Source organism: Cephus cinctus, unplaced genomic scaffold (genome assembly GCF_000341935.2).
Source record: "Cephus cinctus unplaced genomic scaffold, Ccin1 Ccin1_scaffold0167, whole genome shotgun sequence".
Classification (NCBI taxonomy): Eukaryota; Metazoa; Arthropoda; class Insecta; order Hymenoptera; family Cephidae; genus Cephus; species Cephus cinctus.
The window spans coordinates 24631-41615 of NW_014332891.1; the positions used below are offsets into that span (position 1 = coordinate 24631).

A 16985-nucleotide genomic window follows, 5' to 3' on the forward strand; every position below is an offset into this window, starting at 1 on the left:
CAGGAGTGTTGCGGTAATAGCAATGAGGAAGTCCTCACTGGTATGTACCATAAACGTACTATATCTTTATACAGTCTTCGAGTACAGATCAAAGGGAGATACCTGGGATCGCGATACAAATTATTGATTGGTTATTTAATAGAGAGTCCATTATACTCCGGATACTGTATACTGTATTATTTGATCAGTGCTTCTGGTATATATATATATATATATATATATATATAATTAGACTCCACGAGGAAGGGTTACCGGCGTTATAGACCCAAGGAACAGGGTGGTTTACGATAATATTATACAGTTTATTATATCGCCGTCTCACGCCATCGCATTGTTAGATCACGGGAAATGGACTTCCTTACGTAACCGCAAGCGGTCCAATATTATTCTTGCACGAACAATAGCCGGAGACGTAAATCAATGGGGAATTTCGGATTAGTCTATAGTCACGGCGTGGCTTTTCGATACGTAGAAAGAATACAGAGGTACAGTTGGTACGGAGATTGGAAATATTTTTTAAAAATAAAAATTTTTTTACTTAAAATTATTTTGAAAATTTTTTCTCTTTCTATCCTACGTCTCCGTACGCCATTTAGTATGGCTGCAGTCCTCTTCTTTGATCCTTACGAACGGATGATGAATTTATCCCAAAAAATCCGGACTTTTCATTAGACGTCGAGTACCGTGTTCTTCAAAGGACGGCGACTATTTCATTCGCGTGCTGAAAGGATTTAACCAGTTGAGGTTTTCTCCTGCTTGGAGTAACTTTGCGAATCCTTTTCCCTTAGTTCCAGTCATTTTCTCGTAATGGACCGAAAACTCTTCTGGAGCTCTCAAAGTTCACATATACCTTTTTTGCTCTCGTACTATGTGATTCCTGGGATTTTCAGGTAATGGACAGAATTTCAAGGAGTCTGACTTCTCAATAGGATCTTATAAAGGACCCACAGCATCCCGTGTTATAGGTGCATCCTTTTCGTATCTGGTGTAGAAATAAGATCTGTGTAGGTATAAGCTTGAATAGGAAAATAATTTTGTACTTGCATCTTTTTACAGCTGGCCACTTCGTCCGCTCACTGGCCGACCTGTCGCTTTACTCCGTAGACTGTAAGGGCCTGATGAAATTATGGCATCTCGGATTTCCGCAATTCCAACATTTGCCACTGCAAAAGCCGTCCGATCCAGTAGGCGAACACGTGAAATCCTCTTAGCCTGGCCAAATTCTTATTTCCCCGGATATAAGAAGATTTTCTTCGGTATTTCGACGCTTTTGAAAAATAACTTTTCATTGTCTCCGTAGATCCTTCGTTCGTCCTGTAAGGAACGAGTGACGTAATGCGCGTTAATATTTCAAATGAAAATTAAATATTACGGTCGAACTCCTGACGTGGGATTTAAATTTTTTATAAAAAAAAAATTCCATTTAATTACGAATAACTTGCAAAGCCTATTGAGAACAGCCTTTCGATCCGATAATGGCGCCGGTGAAGAAACTCTTGGATCCTTATGGGATCGCATTACCGATACACGCATTGCCGCCCACATTCCAGCCAGCTTAACGCGATACGAAGATAGGCAATCTGGAAAAGTTAACTCTACAGGGATTGGTCATAGTATTTTATTGATTGAACCAATGATAACCTCGCTGATTATTATTCCAAGCAAGGCGTATCCTATAAATAACCCAGGAACAGGACCAAACGAAAATTTAAGGACCATGGGACTGTGGACCATGGCGTTATGGGACAGGTGCAATTTTTCATGGTGCTCTCAAGGTGAACAGGATCGCCACCTGTTTCATTACAAGTCTGCCTCTCCCCATGCTCCTGACGCAGCATCTCATCCGATCAGTACCTTGCTCCTGCTAGGACGCATCGCTGAAATCATCTCATCGTCCTATACGGCGAACGTCATCAGGTTCAACTTGATTCGTTAATCGTCCAGAAGAGTCATATATATATTTTGGTCAATTTTACGTATACAAAAATCCGTATCCACTTATCCATATCGATCAACAAGATTTAATTGCAAGGGATCACGGTATAAACTGGAGATTTATCTCGCGAGAAATCCGGTCCATTTTAATCCACAGTAATTCAATGATGACTCGGGATGAATTTATAATTTTTTAATCAATCTTCATAACGAATTATACCCGGCTAAAAAATACGTTCAGTGACATCAAACCAAACCAGTCTTATTTACTGGAAGGTATAGGCCTTCAATTTACATACAGGTAGACGTGCCTGTACAAACTGTATAAAGTGCATGTAGAACTGCATTCAATTGGCCAGGAACTAAATTCTCTTAGACAGTGGCGTAAGAGTGATTTACAGCATCCTTGGTGAGAAATCCTCAGCAGCGCAAGGTGCACGTCTGGACCAGGAATTGTGCTGAGTTTCTGCTGCCACTGCACTGTCCATGTGATTTGCATGCAATCCCATATCCAAGGGTAGGTAAGGGTAGGTAAAGGGAGTACCAGTAAGGGTACCGTACAGCGGACGCAACAGCAGTTAAGCTACTCCACGCCAAGTCGTGTCTGACGGTTGGATCCAGGTAATTAACAGCCTCCGTAAACAGCAGATGAACGTCAGAGCGTCGCGACGCTCGGGGCTCAATTTGTCGCCGGACACTGTTTGACACTGGACCGACGTCAACCAACGACGCTGACATCCTCTACGTAGTTCAGGAAGCATCCGGTTGTATGAGAATCGGAGGAGGAAAAATTGATTTCTATTAAAAGTAACGTTTCTTCCCGGTCACCCTGTATATTAAATGACAGCTACCGGACACGTGGACTTTCTATCTAATAAGTCTGATCGTGTCATTCCTTAACTACTGGCACCTCGTTTAGCCAATCGACTGCGAAACGTCCGATCTAAGGATTTCTCTTGGAGATACTTTTTTCTTTTCTTTTTGCTTTCTTTTCTTTCTCCATCTCTTCTTCTCCTTTACGCCTAGTCACTGACACGTAGAAAATGTACTGGAGGTTCGACTTGTTTCCTGATCGCTGAACGCCGTCCTGTATAACGGTAAACTGGGAGGACTTGGACTTTCAATTGGTTTCGTTGTTAGGATGTCTTACGTCCGTGTATTTTACAGCCGAACGAAGTTGAATATGTACAGTAGGAATTGCGTAAAATTAATTCATGTTTTTCAACTTTTCCCCGAGGAATGGCGACTCTTCTGTGAATTCATGCGAAAGAGCGTCCCGACGCTTTCGTTCGTATTATCATTATTCGATATAGACGGATCCCCCCGTACGGTATCTGCTGTATTTACTTATGGACGTTTTTTTTATTCATAATTTTTTTAGTCACCCTTCATTTCATTTTTTTTTATTTTTTCCTTTTTTGTTTTTTTACTTCTGCCCGTGTTCACCACTCCGCGTATCCACTCGTTATTGATATACACGGGAGTGTGTTGGTTCGCGGAAATGAATTCTGCGACAGTATTTCTTGCGAATTTCGTATCTTATGGCGGAATGCGGTAAATGAGTTTTAACGAGTACTGCACGGCGGAACGTTCATGTTTAAAACGAGTACACATTTCTGGCCGCTCTACGGTATATCCAGTGTACTACTTGATGCTCCTGAAAAATCTTTCCCACTGTACTTCAACGAAAAGTAAAAATTATGGTAACACTGATACTCGGCAGACCGTAAGGTTAAGGGCGTCTGGTATATATTGTATGTAAATTCAACGTATAAAATATATTTTAGGAAGAATTTGATTAATTTATCAAAGTTACTGTCTCGCAGGAATTCGACGATGCATTATTCTCAATAGTGCTATCTAGTAATCGACAAGCATAAATAGCAATTGCCAAGGGGGTTGATTGTAAAATTTAAAATAACGTATGAAAATATTTTATATACCTTTCGAGCATGTTAACGTTAAGTGAAAAACTGCAGTTTCGCGGACTCACGGTAATGCAATTCTGCCGGGTGTATGATTACGTGAAAATAAGGATACTTCAAGGAACCAAGCAGTTGCCATAAAGGGGAAGGTTATTTTTTTTTAATTTTTCAATTTCCCATATTGCCCCATTTCGTTTTTCAAATGCAAATTATTGCCATGTAAACGTATATCGCGGGTACAGGCAGATAAGGGTTTAGGAAACGTTGCCGCATTTAAGGAAAATATTGTCGTTTTATCAATTTTTATTATTGTTTATTAGACCGAGGCTGAATTCGTCGTAAATTAATATTTCACGCAGGGTCACGCGTTATATTGAATAGTAGAATACTTATCGAATCCTTAAGATCGTCGCTTTGGCAGAGTATGAAAAAAAAAGCCACAGATTTTCATTCAACGCGAATAAAAGAATCGCGGATAGCTTTTTAGAGATGATTCCCATGTGAGAATTGCAGAATGCCATATTCTCCCATTGATAATACAATTTTATGGTTGGTATTTAAAAAAAAGCTTAATACTCATATTTCGACATATTCCCAGCTTGGTATGAATGAGAATATTCATAGGGTACTGTTAAAACATATTGCGTAACAATCGTCTAGCGGAATTACAATTAGGAAATTATTTTCCTCTGTAACGAGTATTAAATTATTCTATCATGAGTAATAGGCATAATGATATTTGTGTAAAGTGAGTATATTTCATGGAATGAAATGATGAATATATATATATATGCATAATACTGGTAGCCAGTATACAGTATCAGTGCTAAGTACAACCCAGTATTGTGTTACGAAAGGGGTTGGGACATTCGCCGTCAGGATGTTCCATTTAATTAAATTTGCATTGTGCAGAAGTATGAGGGGAGATTATTATCTACCTTTCGTGGAGATATGATAGAGTGCATTGCAGTTATCGTATCGCGGTCGGTGGGCCGAATGGTACTTTCCAACGCGCTCGACGAACTAAGTGAACGCGCAAAATTGCATTCGCGGCTTGAAATGCATCCCTCGCGCTCCCGTAATCAATAAACGCAGTATAGGCGCAACTTACCTGTACGTATACACGAGCGTATACATCGTGCGCTGAAATAACCTAGAAATCGTTGTTCGCTTTGCTTTGACTTTTCATGAGATTTCAAGCCCGTTCGGCAGCTACGTCGGTAACTTTTATTTGACTTGGACGGTCGGTATTACAGTCAGGTGACGAAGTTTTATTGTAAATTTGATTTGTGTGTTTTTTCGTCTGTCGAATATACATATATTTATCGTGGGCATTGCACGGGTACATTGCCGCTGCATCGGGATTTCGTGCAGATACCTGGCAGAGGCTATTTGCCCATAAATTTCAGACGATAATACGCGTTTGAGTTTAATCTATTATCAAATGTGTATTAAATACCTGTCGGATGCATTCTCAACGAGCGATTTTCACCGTGGCGACGTAGGATTTCGATTGTTTCTCGTGCCACTACCCCGCATGTAAATTACGTCTAAAAGCATCGTCCGCCGATCGTATTTCAGCTGGCGTATGACGCACGAGATAATCGTACTTCTCCGGAAAGATCTTTTGCTCTTCACGAGCCACCGATAATTTCCATGTTTGTTGATTCGCGCGACGCATATTTTCTCTGCTGAGTTACGTGCTTGCAGTGCTACGGGAAATCGCCGGGCGCGGCGCTGCAGTCGTCAACGGTACGTCGAGAGTGCCGTGTCGCTATCGGATTTTTCTTTTTATCGTGCAAGTGGTGGACGCGAGAGAGTGGACATTTCCTACCTCTCCAAGAGAATTGCATTGGGAAATCTGTGGCGAGCAATAACGTAGAAACAGTAGCGAGTAGATACGATTTTTTTTTCGCCTTCCTTCAATCTCCGTCCCCGTTTCCTTGCCGACAGAAACGATGCCTCTTAACGCATTGTCGACGGTGGCGCCACTGTCGAGCAACTTCGACAACAGGCATCGAATACTCCCGTAAACGTTAATGACATCGAGAATTAAAACGAATGGGTTCCTATTCTGAAATCACGACAGTTAAACGAGTCAGATGGCAGCACCTGCTCCGAGCGTGAATTCAGCCCAAATATTCGGATCACTGTCGTGCAGAAACTCGACCCGGTGAAATTTAATGGTAATAGGGACTGTAGGTAAGTATGGTGGGCTAGTACGGAATTAAAAAGAAATATGAAAAAAAAGCAAAACATGTTTTTCCTTCTCAGGTGCAATATGACGAGGAGCAAATTTTAGACAAAAGCTGGATATTTTCAAAAGAGTTGATGAGAATTCCGTCGGACTGCATTTCCCGACTAATTCAGTGATATATACACACGTGCATATATGCACACTTATGGAAATGTGTGATTCGGATATCGATGACCAATAACGTCGAGATTGCCTGCTGGAATGCTGTATATGTAGGAATATGCATACGCTGTATATAGTATATGTATAATATTATGCGCTATACGGATAGACGTACGTGTGCTGGTTCATATAAGCATGTACATGCGGCACATGTCACGGGAAACGGCTTCAGGTATTTATTGAACGTAGCCAAACAAAGAGGAGATGCATCAATCCGAGTTCCTCATTGGATCGTACGATAGAGATTCTCCATACGGGCCCGAAGGTATCTATAACGAGGAATTTTTTTAATATACGAACCGATCGACTTTATTCACTGCCTGACGTGCATTTCCAATTCCCTCCAGTCACTCGATTGCTTCTTATATCCGACGGGAAAAAGCTTCGGGTGCAGCTCGCCGGCCGTTACGCGGAAACTTAAACGGACATATTGCCAACTAAAAGTTCCTAAGCTTCGCTCGACCGGGAAATAGAGGTAAGGAAAATGTGTGGAGAAGCGAAGAGAAAAAAAATAAAAAAACACTGCAGTCTGAGATACTTGCAAGTATTATGCATACATTATACTACGCGTACACCGTAAGTACGTCGAGACAGAAAAATTTCAAACGGCCGTAAAAACGTTATCCATGTAGACGACGCTCGAGGAGTCTCACGGGAGCTTTTCCCAGCTGTAACCCAAAAGCACGGGCGAACGCGACGCGTACCGGAAGCACGAGGTGGACATTAAAAATAAAAGGAAAACCCTGTCATACGTTGGTCCAAATTAAAACACGCGACCTCACCATGGGAGGTTATGTTAAATTAAATCATCTTTTCAATCTTTCACGTGCGCCACGAGTGCCACTAATGGCCTTCGCGTACTCGGCCCACGATCACTCCCCACAATTAGGCACATCAGTCGCTCTAATGAAAATGACTAGTTTTGCTTTCGCATGTAAAAAAAAAAATTACGTCACACCCCCACAAAATATGTCTAAGTTTACAAACAAATTGGCAATACCTTTTCCATATAGGAAAAAAAAAAACAATTATCACTCCACTCTACAGGGTGTCTAAAATCAATCGATCGACACATCCATGTATCGAGTCAAGTTTCGCGCTGAAAAAAAAAAAAAAAAAAAAAACTTCCGGAACAAGCAATACCGGGTGCACCTGATATCGGCGGAGTTAAGTAATTTGTCGTAGCCGATGGCTTAATGTTATCCATCACTAAGCGGGAATTTACGATGTAATAAGGCCGTGAACGGAGTAGTACGATCTATCTTGTGAGAATCCCCCCCCAGCTTCATCCCCCTCACTCGCATCCAACCCACCCCCATTCCCATCGCACTGCCACCAAACCCTCCCTTGTCTCTTCCGTCTTTTACCCTGTTTCTCTCTTGGGGATCGGAGGAACTCGGAAAGCAACCTTCTTGCAAGACTCCAGATACCCAGCGCGACCCCCCAGTTAATTAATCTGGCAGGTCACGCCGGAGTTATCGCGAACCAGAATCGACGACTATCGTGTCACAACAAGGTATTCCAGCCGATCTGCACAGTACCGATATCAAATCCAGAAATCTTTTAATTTGATAAGCGAACGATCGACCGTTGACCCAGGTGAGGTCGTAATCAATAATTTTTATAATTATTAATAAAAATATAATTTACGTATGTCACAGCACCGACCGGATCCATCCGTACAAGGATCAATGGCAATATAGAAAAGTGACCTTTGACCTGCGTATCAAAGGTTATTGATATATAGGTATACTTATTCAGTAGAAAGATACTGTTATACAGGTCGTTAAAGCGTCGCGATGCTCAGCGTCCTTCTGTCCTCCTCTCGCAGTGCCTTTATACACACGCTATACTCTCCTACGTTGTTTCAGGTCCGTGCCTCCTACATGGGTGTACTTACATGATAACAGCCTATATATGCACCGAGCACGTGAGTCGGTCGCACCTGTAACTCGAAAGTTTAAAGATTCACGACACCTTCGGCTACGGCCAAAAGGAACGCTCCGAAGTTGCACACTAGGCTGGAAAAAGGGATCGTTCCTGTAACGAGCAATTATGCAACCCGCTGCCGTGTCACACGATATACGATCGTGTAAGAGAGACTTTGCAAGTGGGATACCAGCAAGTAGCACGGTTGTCCTACTTGTCCGTCCTGGAGTTCGACTTCCGCGTCATGTTTTACTATCACGTTGCATCTTCTCGGCTGGCTGGGACTCCTGGTCCAGCCACCCAGAATCCTGGTCTTTCATCATAATTTACGCAATTCGAGTACGACGAAGGTCGTCAGGACTCAAAATTACAAGCATACGTGATTTCACGTGGAAGTCGAATCGGTCATATGTGACATACGTGGAGTTGAATCGATTCATATATACGAGTATAGTACTACCTCCAGGGTGAAAGAGACGGTACCGAATTCCCATCTTGTCGGATATGAATATGAAATTGAGAACACGCGTACGTATGGCATGTATGCGCAATGGGCACGATTCGCCTCATGGGGAGTTTGCAATTAATCGATGTCGTCGACAAGACGAATGGCATGCGTTAGAGGGCCGGAAAAATATTAACGTTTTTATCTATACGGTAGTCGTATTATCATTTATGCTCTTATGCATTTATCATATGCACGTACGGAGTGTGCATTCTTATCGGGGATCACTGATACGGATAAAACGACGTTGTTTAACGTCGCTTCCCTTATCTTAATTAAATGAATTTTTTTTTCGAACCAGTACACTACATTTTTTTTTCACGAATTATTCGACGGATATCGCGAAACGTCCTGCACGCTGGTTTTACCGGAAGTCAAAATTTGACCTACGATTCTGATTGGTCCATTTTGAATTTTTTTCCTCTCGGGCTCAAGGAACCGAAAAAATCGTTTTCATGTACCGTAAATATGGTCAACGATGGTCGCAGCGTCCTAATACCTGCAGGACGATTCGCGGACATGGTTTACATATAAGAAAAGCGTGCCTTTGGCGAACCCACATGAACGCGAGCGACTGACATTTATTGCCGCTGTAGAACAATGCGGAATCGTTGCTCTGATCGGTTCGGCTACTGTTATTGCCACTGTAACTGTATCTATATAGCTTTACAGTACTGGTCGTAAGAACCGATTGGTGTATATAGGCGCATTTATCTGTAAGTACACAAGGGGGGAATTTACAATCGGCGATACCGACGCCTATCGGCTCGTTGAAGATCGGGCATTACGAATATCTTTAATGAAATCTAGCGTGAAAACTAACGATTAATAGAAACGATTAGCTTTAGTTACCTTTTTTATACGCCTTTTTTTTATTTTATCTTGCTTATTGGGTTTCGCGCATACTTCGGCTACCCGTTGTCGCTTATCGTGGAATGCTTGTACGTATAGAAATTCAACGATCCGTCTGCATTGATCTTCTACGTCTAATAGGGGATACGGCCAAATGGTGAATGTTCGGTATTCTGCTCAAGACACGAGCCAGGAGTTGTACGCGGCTGCCCTTGTTGGCCGCTGTTCTCTCCTTCCCAGCCATTCAGCTGTCATTAGCGTTATTTATCGGCAATGAAATGAATTATGGTTCATGTAAATTGTAGGGCACCGAGTATACCCCCCACTCACCCATTTCAGTCCAATGGGATTGGCTCTGGACCGATATGAAATCTTAATAGCTTTGTCTTGGATCTTTTTTTTACTAACTTTTGTTTTTACCCTTTACAGTTTACTAATTTATATATATTTATATTTATGGCCTTTGATTGTGCATCAATTATTTTTTTTTTGACAAACTTTTTACGGGTCCATTTTAAAGACTTTCTCATGTGGAGATTATTCCATGCACGGTGAGTTAAATGGAATTATTAATTTTATCATATGAATTATTTATAATTTTTTTTATCAATTTTTTTTTTCAACCTAGTTTCGCGCTACGTTATCTTTCGTTTATATGATAATTTCATATTCGAGATTCGTCGTTTTTTATGTACGCGGAGGATGTGAGAATTGCGTGAGGACGTTGCTGTAAATACGTTTACTGGGTCGTTTTGCCCCGAGGTGCTGGTAAAATTAGGCCTATGCGTAAATGAAAAAGTATACGCGAAAAATTTACCGAACGTGGATTTCTTTTTTTTCGCCGAGAAGTCACGAGCCTCGACAGAAATTTAAGATGATTTTTATGCCGTTAAAAATAAGGCTGACAAATTTCGCAGTCTTTTACCTAAATTACTTTTTACCTAAATGGATACGATTACGTGTCTTAAGCTGTAACCGGGGACTCAACTATCACTTATAACGTTTTGACGTTTTAAAGATTTCGCGACTCCCCGTTGTATATGTATACCTCGTGCCCTGTGTGGATCCAACTGATAAGGACTTCCCCCCCTCGTTAAACCTCAAATGACGTACTCTTATTTCGCAACTTGAGATAAGCCAAACTTATTAGGTTCAAGACGTTACCGATGACGGAGTCCTCTTCAAGTTTCAGGCCGTGAGTTAAATTTTAACACAGCCTACCCTGTACCACGTGCCCCACCGGTTGTCAAATCCGATAAGAGAAAAAATTCGCGTTTTTTTTTGCAAAGAAATAACAATTTTTTTCTCTCTGATTCCACATAAAAAATCAAACTATTAAATCCGATAGTATAAAAAAAAATAAAAAAAAATTTTTTTTTCCCAAACGTCAAAAGTATTACTTTCACGTGTCTAGTGGCTATTAGGCACGTTAAACGATCTGACAGCCGTGTCACCGTTTGCCACGTGGAAACGAAACTGACAGATGTTTGACAATCGTTCGATTGTCTATTAATTAAATAAATACAAAGGGCAAAGCGTGCCGGTGCGCGGAGGTCGTAGCGCTTCTTTCCCACATGTGTGACAGGACGTAGGATATAGGTATAGCACGCAGGCAGCACGATGAATACGGAGGACAGGCAGGCGTGCGTCACGTCACATCTCGCTGATTGTACGATAAGTTATCGTAAGGGTAATCGGGGGTCGAACCAGCTTGACTTCGGCCCCGGCACGACGTGATACGAAGAAATATATTGCCCAATAAAGGTGAGCGCATGTGCGCTGACCCTCACCTCATGTGACCTCCAAGTGCCCACACGTCTGTATACGCTCAAACGAAAATATTAAACATACGCTATATCCTATACGTATACAGCTACGAGATACGTGATATTTCCTACGTGTCATACGTGACGCGCGCGTCACGTGTGTTACACGCATGACGGTACCTGGATATAGATAGAACTGTTCGTACGGAAATGAAGGTAAAAGGGGAAGATGGGACAGGAGAATCCATCTCTTAGGTGCCTGTACGCAGTTCGTGCATATATGTACACATACGTGTACATATTTTACATACGATTGCGTAACGTATCGATTCCCTCGCCACAGGGGCATATGGGATCTCGTAGTACTATTTTAGTACTCAAGGATTTCCGGTGTCATTAGCGAGATCGATTTCCGGAAGATTTATACTTGTGCTGGTCCTTTGGGATGCTGTACCTTGGGAATATTAGTCTATATATAGGTATAACGTTTGTTGACGGGTGTTTCTGGTTAATTGAAAGATCTTATAGATTTAAGGGGGATGCTCGCTCGATGGAATTTAATAGAGTGGCTCGAGAGGGTTGATACCAGTGATGGGGGTTGAAAATTGTTATCTTTATCAATGATGTAGGGGATGAAAAATTTTTTGTGTTTTTATTTTTTCTTTCTCATATTTTCATACGAGATTCGATTCTTCCTTATATTGCATATTGGATTATCTACGTGATAAAGTGGCTGCGCGTGATTTGGTACGAATGAAGCGAAAGGACACGGGCTGTGTCTATTATTGGATATTCCACGGCAACTCGGTGTACGCAAGTTGGCTTCAATTTAATCGGCTTTACCGAGATCAATCCTTAGGCGCTTTCTGTTACCGAATGGACCGGGCGTGTACGGACTGCCGAATCTTTGGCACGCCTGAGATCACGATCTTTCGAAAACTTCGAATATTTCCTTCGGTCTTGGGTTATTGCCGTTTGCCCGTATGCTCGCAGGAGTAATGCAAGATTCGGATGCACGAGAAGTGCATCTGCAGTTAACCTACGCGACATCCCTCCGTGTGCGAATATATATGAAAAACAATATTATTGAAAATAATATACCGACCTACCAAAAAAAATTCAAGTTTTTTGTTTTTTCGGCTCGTTCATTTCACAATAACGCAAATTGATCGAGGGATAAGATCGGAAGAATTCTTGAGATTTTTCGAATTTCCTATACCCGCCGCGAGTGCGAGAGAGAGAGGCTTATGCGTATTTACGTGCGTAAGACAAAGACAGAGACATTAAATATGAAATCGTAGGCAATACCCTTTCTCGAATTGCCTGACCTGTAGATTCAATTTCGATAGGTCATAACTCTTAATCAATTTGAAATATCATGATGATCCAATGACGCAATTTCGTTGTTAATAGATATAAAAAATAATAATTTATCTGTCATTTATAATACGGCAAAGTGATTGCTGATTAACGTGATTGCGCTACCTAGCCCAACCCGTGGATCCACTCAGGTTGATAGAGTCTATTGAAAAATGGTTTTAAGGATCGTAGAATTTTTTAATAATCCATAAGGTTCGCGTTTTATCTTCCCGATACTCGGCGTCCTTGTTCCCATCTTTCCCGCCAGGTGGCTCATTGACTTTTATACGGTGGCTTCGCTTTATTACTTCGGAAACTCTTTACGGTCCACCGTAACAAGTAAGTGATCTTCATCGTATGCAGCCGCAGTAAAAAAAAAAAAAAAAAAAAAAAAAAAAAAAAAAAAAAAAAAAAAAAGAGTCGCCCCACGGCACTTCCTCATTAGGGCGATACTGTCTTTTATCGTGATTGCGTAATACGGCTTCCCTTCACTTTTCACTCTCAAAGCGTCTCCGCTTCGTTACGTGCTACCACCGTATATCATCTTACTCGCGCAGCATCCGTCGAAAGTACCGAGATTTTAATTTTTTATAAATTTTGTAATCATCAATTTTTTTTTATCACACCAAATACCATCACTTGCACCATAATGGACATATACGAGTTCCGGGTGAAGGCTGATCCGAATTTCGTATCTCGTGGAAACGAACAAGCAATTAGAAATTCAGATCCGTAGCAATGAATGGCTGATGGGGGGCGGGAGAGAGACGGAAGATTGGATAAGACGATGAAATAGGTGGGCTCTGGAGGAGGATAGAGACAGAGAGAAAGAATGAGAAAACTCAGTTCGGATGCTACTGGGAACGATAGGAATATCAATTCGATCGAATATTAAATTCTACCACGCCCTGACTCGAACCCTCAGAATGCCCAATGTACGCTCCTGGCCTCGCGATACGGACAAGGAATGCTTACGCACTCGCCGACGAAGGCACCAATAAGATTTATAGTCACGGTGAGTCGATTGTGAAAAAAAAAAAAAAGAAAAAAAGATTACACGTAAACGTGGAAAAATGTGGTGATAACGTTTATCGAATGTCAACGAACTTGGCGGCATCCAACTTTATTATAACGATAGGATCGACGATTGGATTGATAATTTGTTTATAAGGAAAATTGACAATAGGGAGAAATAGGGTAAATTTTATTTTTATCTGATAACTTGATCGATTAATGGGTTATTGATAATTGAGATATATATTTTATGAATACAGTCAAATTCAATTGCCCCTCCCGATATAGGCCACTTCGCGATGATTAATTTGATAACTGGACTGTTTGAGTAGTAAATAAAATTTTTTATAACGACTGTACCGCTATATCAATTGGCCATTCGTAATTGGCTTCGAGCAACGTTAAACGTATAGCGTCCATATAGAAAATGCAAAGTTAATATTTTATCGGTCTCAATTTGCGTCATAGAGAAGTTATTAAATAGGAGTTTTGTTTAAAAGCTTTTTCGTTTGGTCGTGGGTCGATATCATGAAGAATAATATACAGGTATACTTAACGTACGAAAAGGACGATTGTCATTAGAATTATTAATACGAAGGCCGGATAATGGAGTAATGGGGTGAATGTAAATAAATTTTATAAAAAAAGGGCAAAAAAAATTCAACAATTCCCGATCGTCTGGGGTTCGTCGAGTATTAATAAAATTTTCAATAATTTCATCGGCAACGTTACCACAGTCAATCTCAATTGCTAATATCGATATATCGGCTTCTGGATCGTAGATTGAATTTTTGAAAAAAAAAAATAAAAAATAAAAAAAAAAATGCAAAAAGTCAAGAAAAAGTAAGTGCGGAGTTTAAAGTCGAGCAACGACAAGGGGTCGGCGGTACAAAAAACCAAAGTAGCGAAATGAATGAAAGTTAATAAAACGAAGAAATAGAGAGAAAACGTAATAAGAGCAAGAAACGATGGAAATAAGAAATCCGCGTTACGCAGAGCTGACTCCCTTCCTATGGAAAATCTTAGGGGTAGGTACCAACCCCACCGACTCAGCCAAGCAAAGTATATCAGAATAAGAATCCGAGGGTAGTTAAGGGAAAAAAAAAAAAAAAAATAAAGATAGTTAAAACGAAAGGGGATGGTTAGAAGTCTCGAGGGGTTTAAATAGGACTAGGTATGGGGGTTGGACGGGGGTGCAATTAGTGGAACACGAAGTCGCTCAGCGAATTAGAGCCGAGTGTCTTTTAATCTCGTATTTGCATTGGGATTTCAGTCGGATTTTGATTACTCCTCTGTTCCTGCTGATTATTCAGTTGAATCGACGTCGACGACGCTCCCGACGATTCGGCGGGCGATTCGAATATTCCCGCCACTGCTACGCGGTCAGCCAACGAAACGCGAGACACTACCTCATTTTCGAGTAAAATGATAACGGACACTCCGCGTTAAATAGTGAAAATCAAATTGGCTAGAAAAACAAAAAAAAAAATTTAATCAGAATTTCATTTCAGATGAAAACGATCAAAGAAATTTCCTAATCCCCCGCGTCGAATAAATGTGATTGCACTGGATAAAATCGAATTCCATGTATTTCAATGGAACTGCAACGGGTGCAACGTTAAAAGTGCATCCCGATGCAGTTCCACTATGATTTCGAAATGGACCATATGTTAAATTAAGATGATGAAATACATGCAATTCTTAGCACCGTACTGGCTGATGGCAACAGTTTCATATTATTCGAGTGAAAATCATCTCTGTTTGATCAACCCCTATGATACGAGCAGCATCTTCCTTTTGTACACGACTGACATGGACCGGATCTTGTGACCTAGAAGCACCTACAAGCATGAGTAGCTTGCGAAAGAGAAGTTTGGTCCTGGTCCTTTTGACAACTGTCATCCCCCGCGAGGAAGGCGTTAAGGGCTGGAATAGGCTGGAACGAGACGCTTCAGGGAATAAGGGTAGTTAATATAGATAATGAAATGGAAGCTGTGGCTAAAACCGATTTAGATTTCATCTCGTATAGGATGAAGATGAAGATAATTAATTCATTAGGGGAGCTACTGCGAGTACAGGCTCTTTCAGAAAGTTATTTGGTTCGAGGGCCAAGTCGTCATATTATATAGTAAGTTTACGAGACGGTCAAGGAATATGACGATAAAAGCTAACGGGTGGAACAAAGTGGACAGATAAATAATACGAGAGGAAAGAATTGAGAAAGTAAGTGAGAGAGTGAGATATGGCTGTAGAGAAAGACAGAGAGGAAAGAGAGTCCTTAGAAAGTTCCTAAAGTTTCATGCGGATCTAATTGCTTCCTTAGGACTCGCAGGATTGTTGCGCAGTGTTTAGAACATTTGGGATATTTTGTACTAGGGTTCAAGATACGTTGCTGGGGACTGTGCTGTGGATGCAGCTTTAGGATTATTATTAAACCCTAGTTGCGGCATATAAGAGATTCTAACAAAAGTGCGGTGCTGGAGCTCCACACACGTGCAGCTAGTCAATTTTTCGAAAATTCGTACTTTAAGGATGTTACGTAGCAGAACTATTGTTAAAACCTATCAGCAACCATAGAACTCCTCGAAAACTATTAAAAAAGCCTATTTTTGAATCATTTTTAAGATATTTTAATAAAGTGCGGTGCTGGAGCTGACACCCGTGTACCACCTCAATTTTTGGAAAGTTCATATTTTAACGATGTTACGCAGCAGAACTATTATTAAAACCTATCAGCAACTATAGAACTCCTCGAGAACTATTAAAAAAGCCTATTGTTGAATCATTTTTATAACATTTTTATGTATATACTAACCTGAGGTTTAATAATATATATACATATATCTCGTTCGTCTGGTACAAGATAAATAAACGCGTGATTCACAAATCTGGAAACGTGATTGAAAAATAAAAAAAAAAAACAACCTCCATAAATATCCCACTGATATAGATTAGACGCTTCGTAAGCGTAACCCGTGACGCGAATTGACAGAAGAAAACTGTGATACGTAAACGTAAAAGCTCAATTCCTAACCAGACAGGAACAATCAGCAATGCATCACCGTAAACTTGAGGTTAAAGTTTTGAAGATGCCGTCGAGTCTCCGCATCGGCCAGAAGAGAGCTTCCGGTCTCGGTTAGAGAAGCCGGGAGTAAAATAATCCGGCATATTACACGCATAGTTTACCCCAGGAGGTATGCCAGGGCCATTACTACTAGGTAGAATCCGGGAAAGCGTCGCTACCAGTATCAAGGAACGTTACCCCCCCCCCCCCCCCCCCC

The 16985-nt window shown here is 41.0% G+C and overlaps 1 long non-coding RNA gene across 1 annotated transcript in view; it reads right to left on the minus strand.

The window, feature by feature from the left end:
* Positions 1 to 1050: 1050 nt before the first annotated feature.
* LOC107263853 overlaps positions 1051 to 16985 on the minus strand; it is an 87512-nt gene continuing 71577 nt past the window's right edge. Inside the window, exon 5 of the long non-coding RNA XR_001536776.2 lies at positions 1051 to 1314. This is a non-coding gene — a long non-coding RNA (uncharacterized LOC107263853). The remainder of the gene's footprint in view (positions 1315 to 16985) is intronic.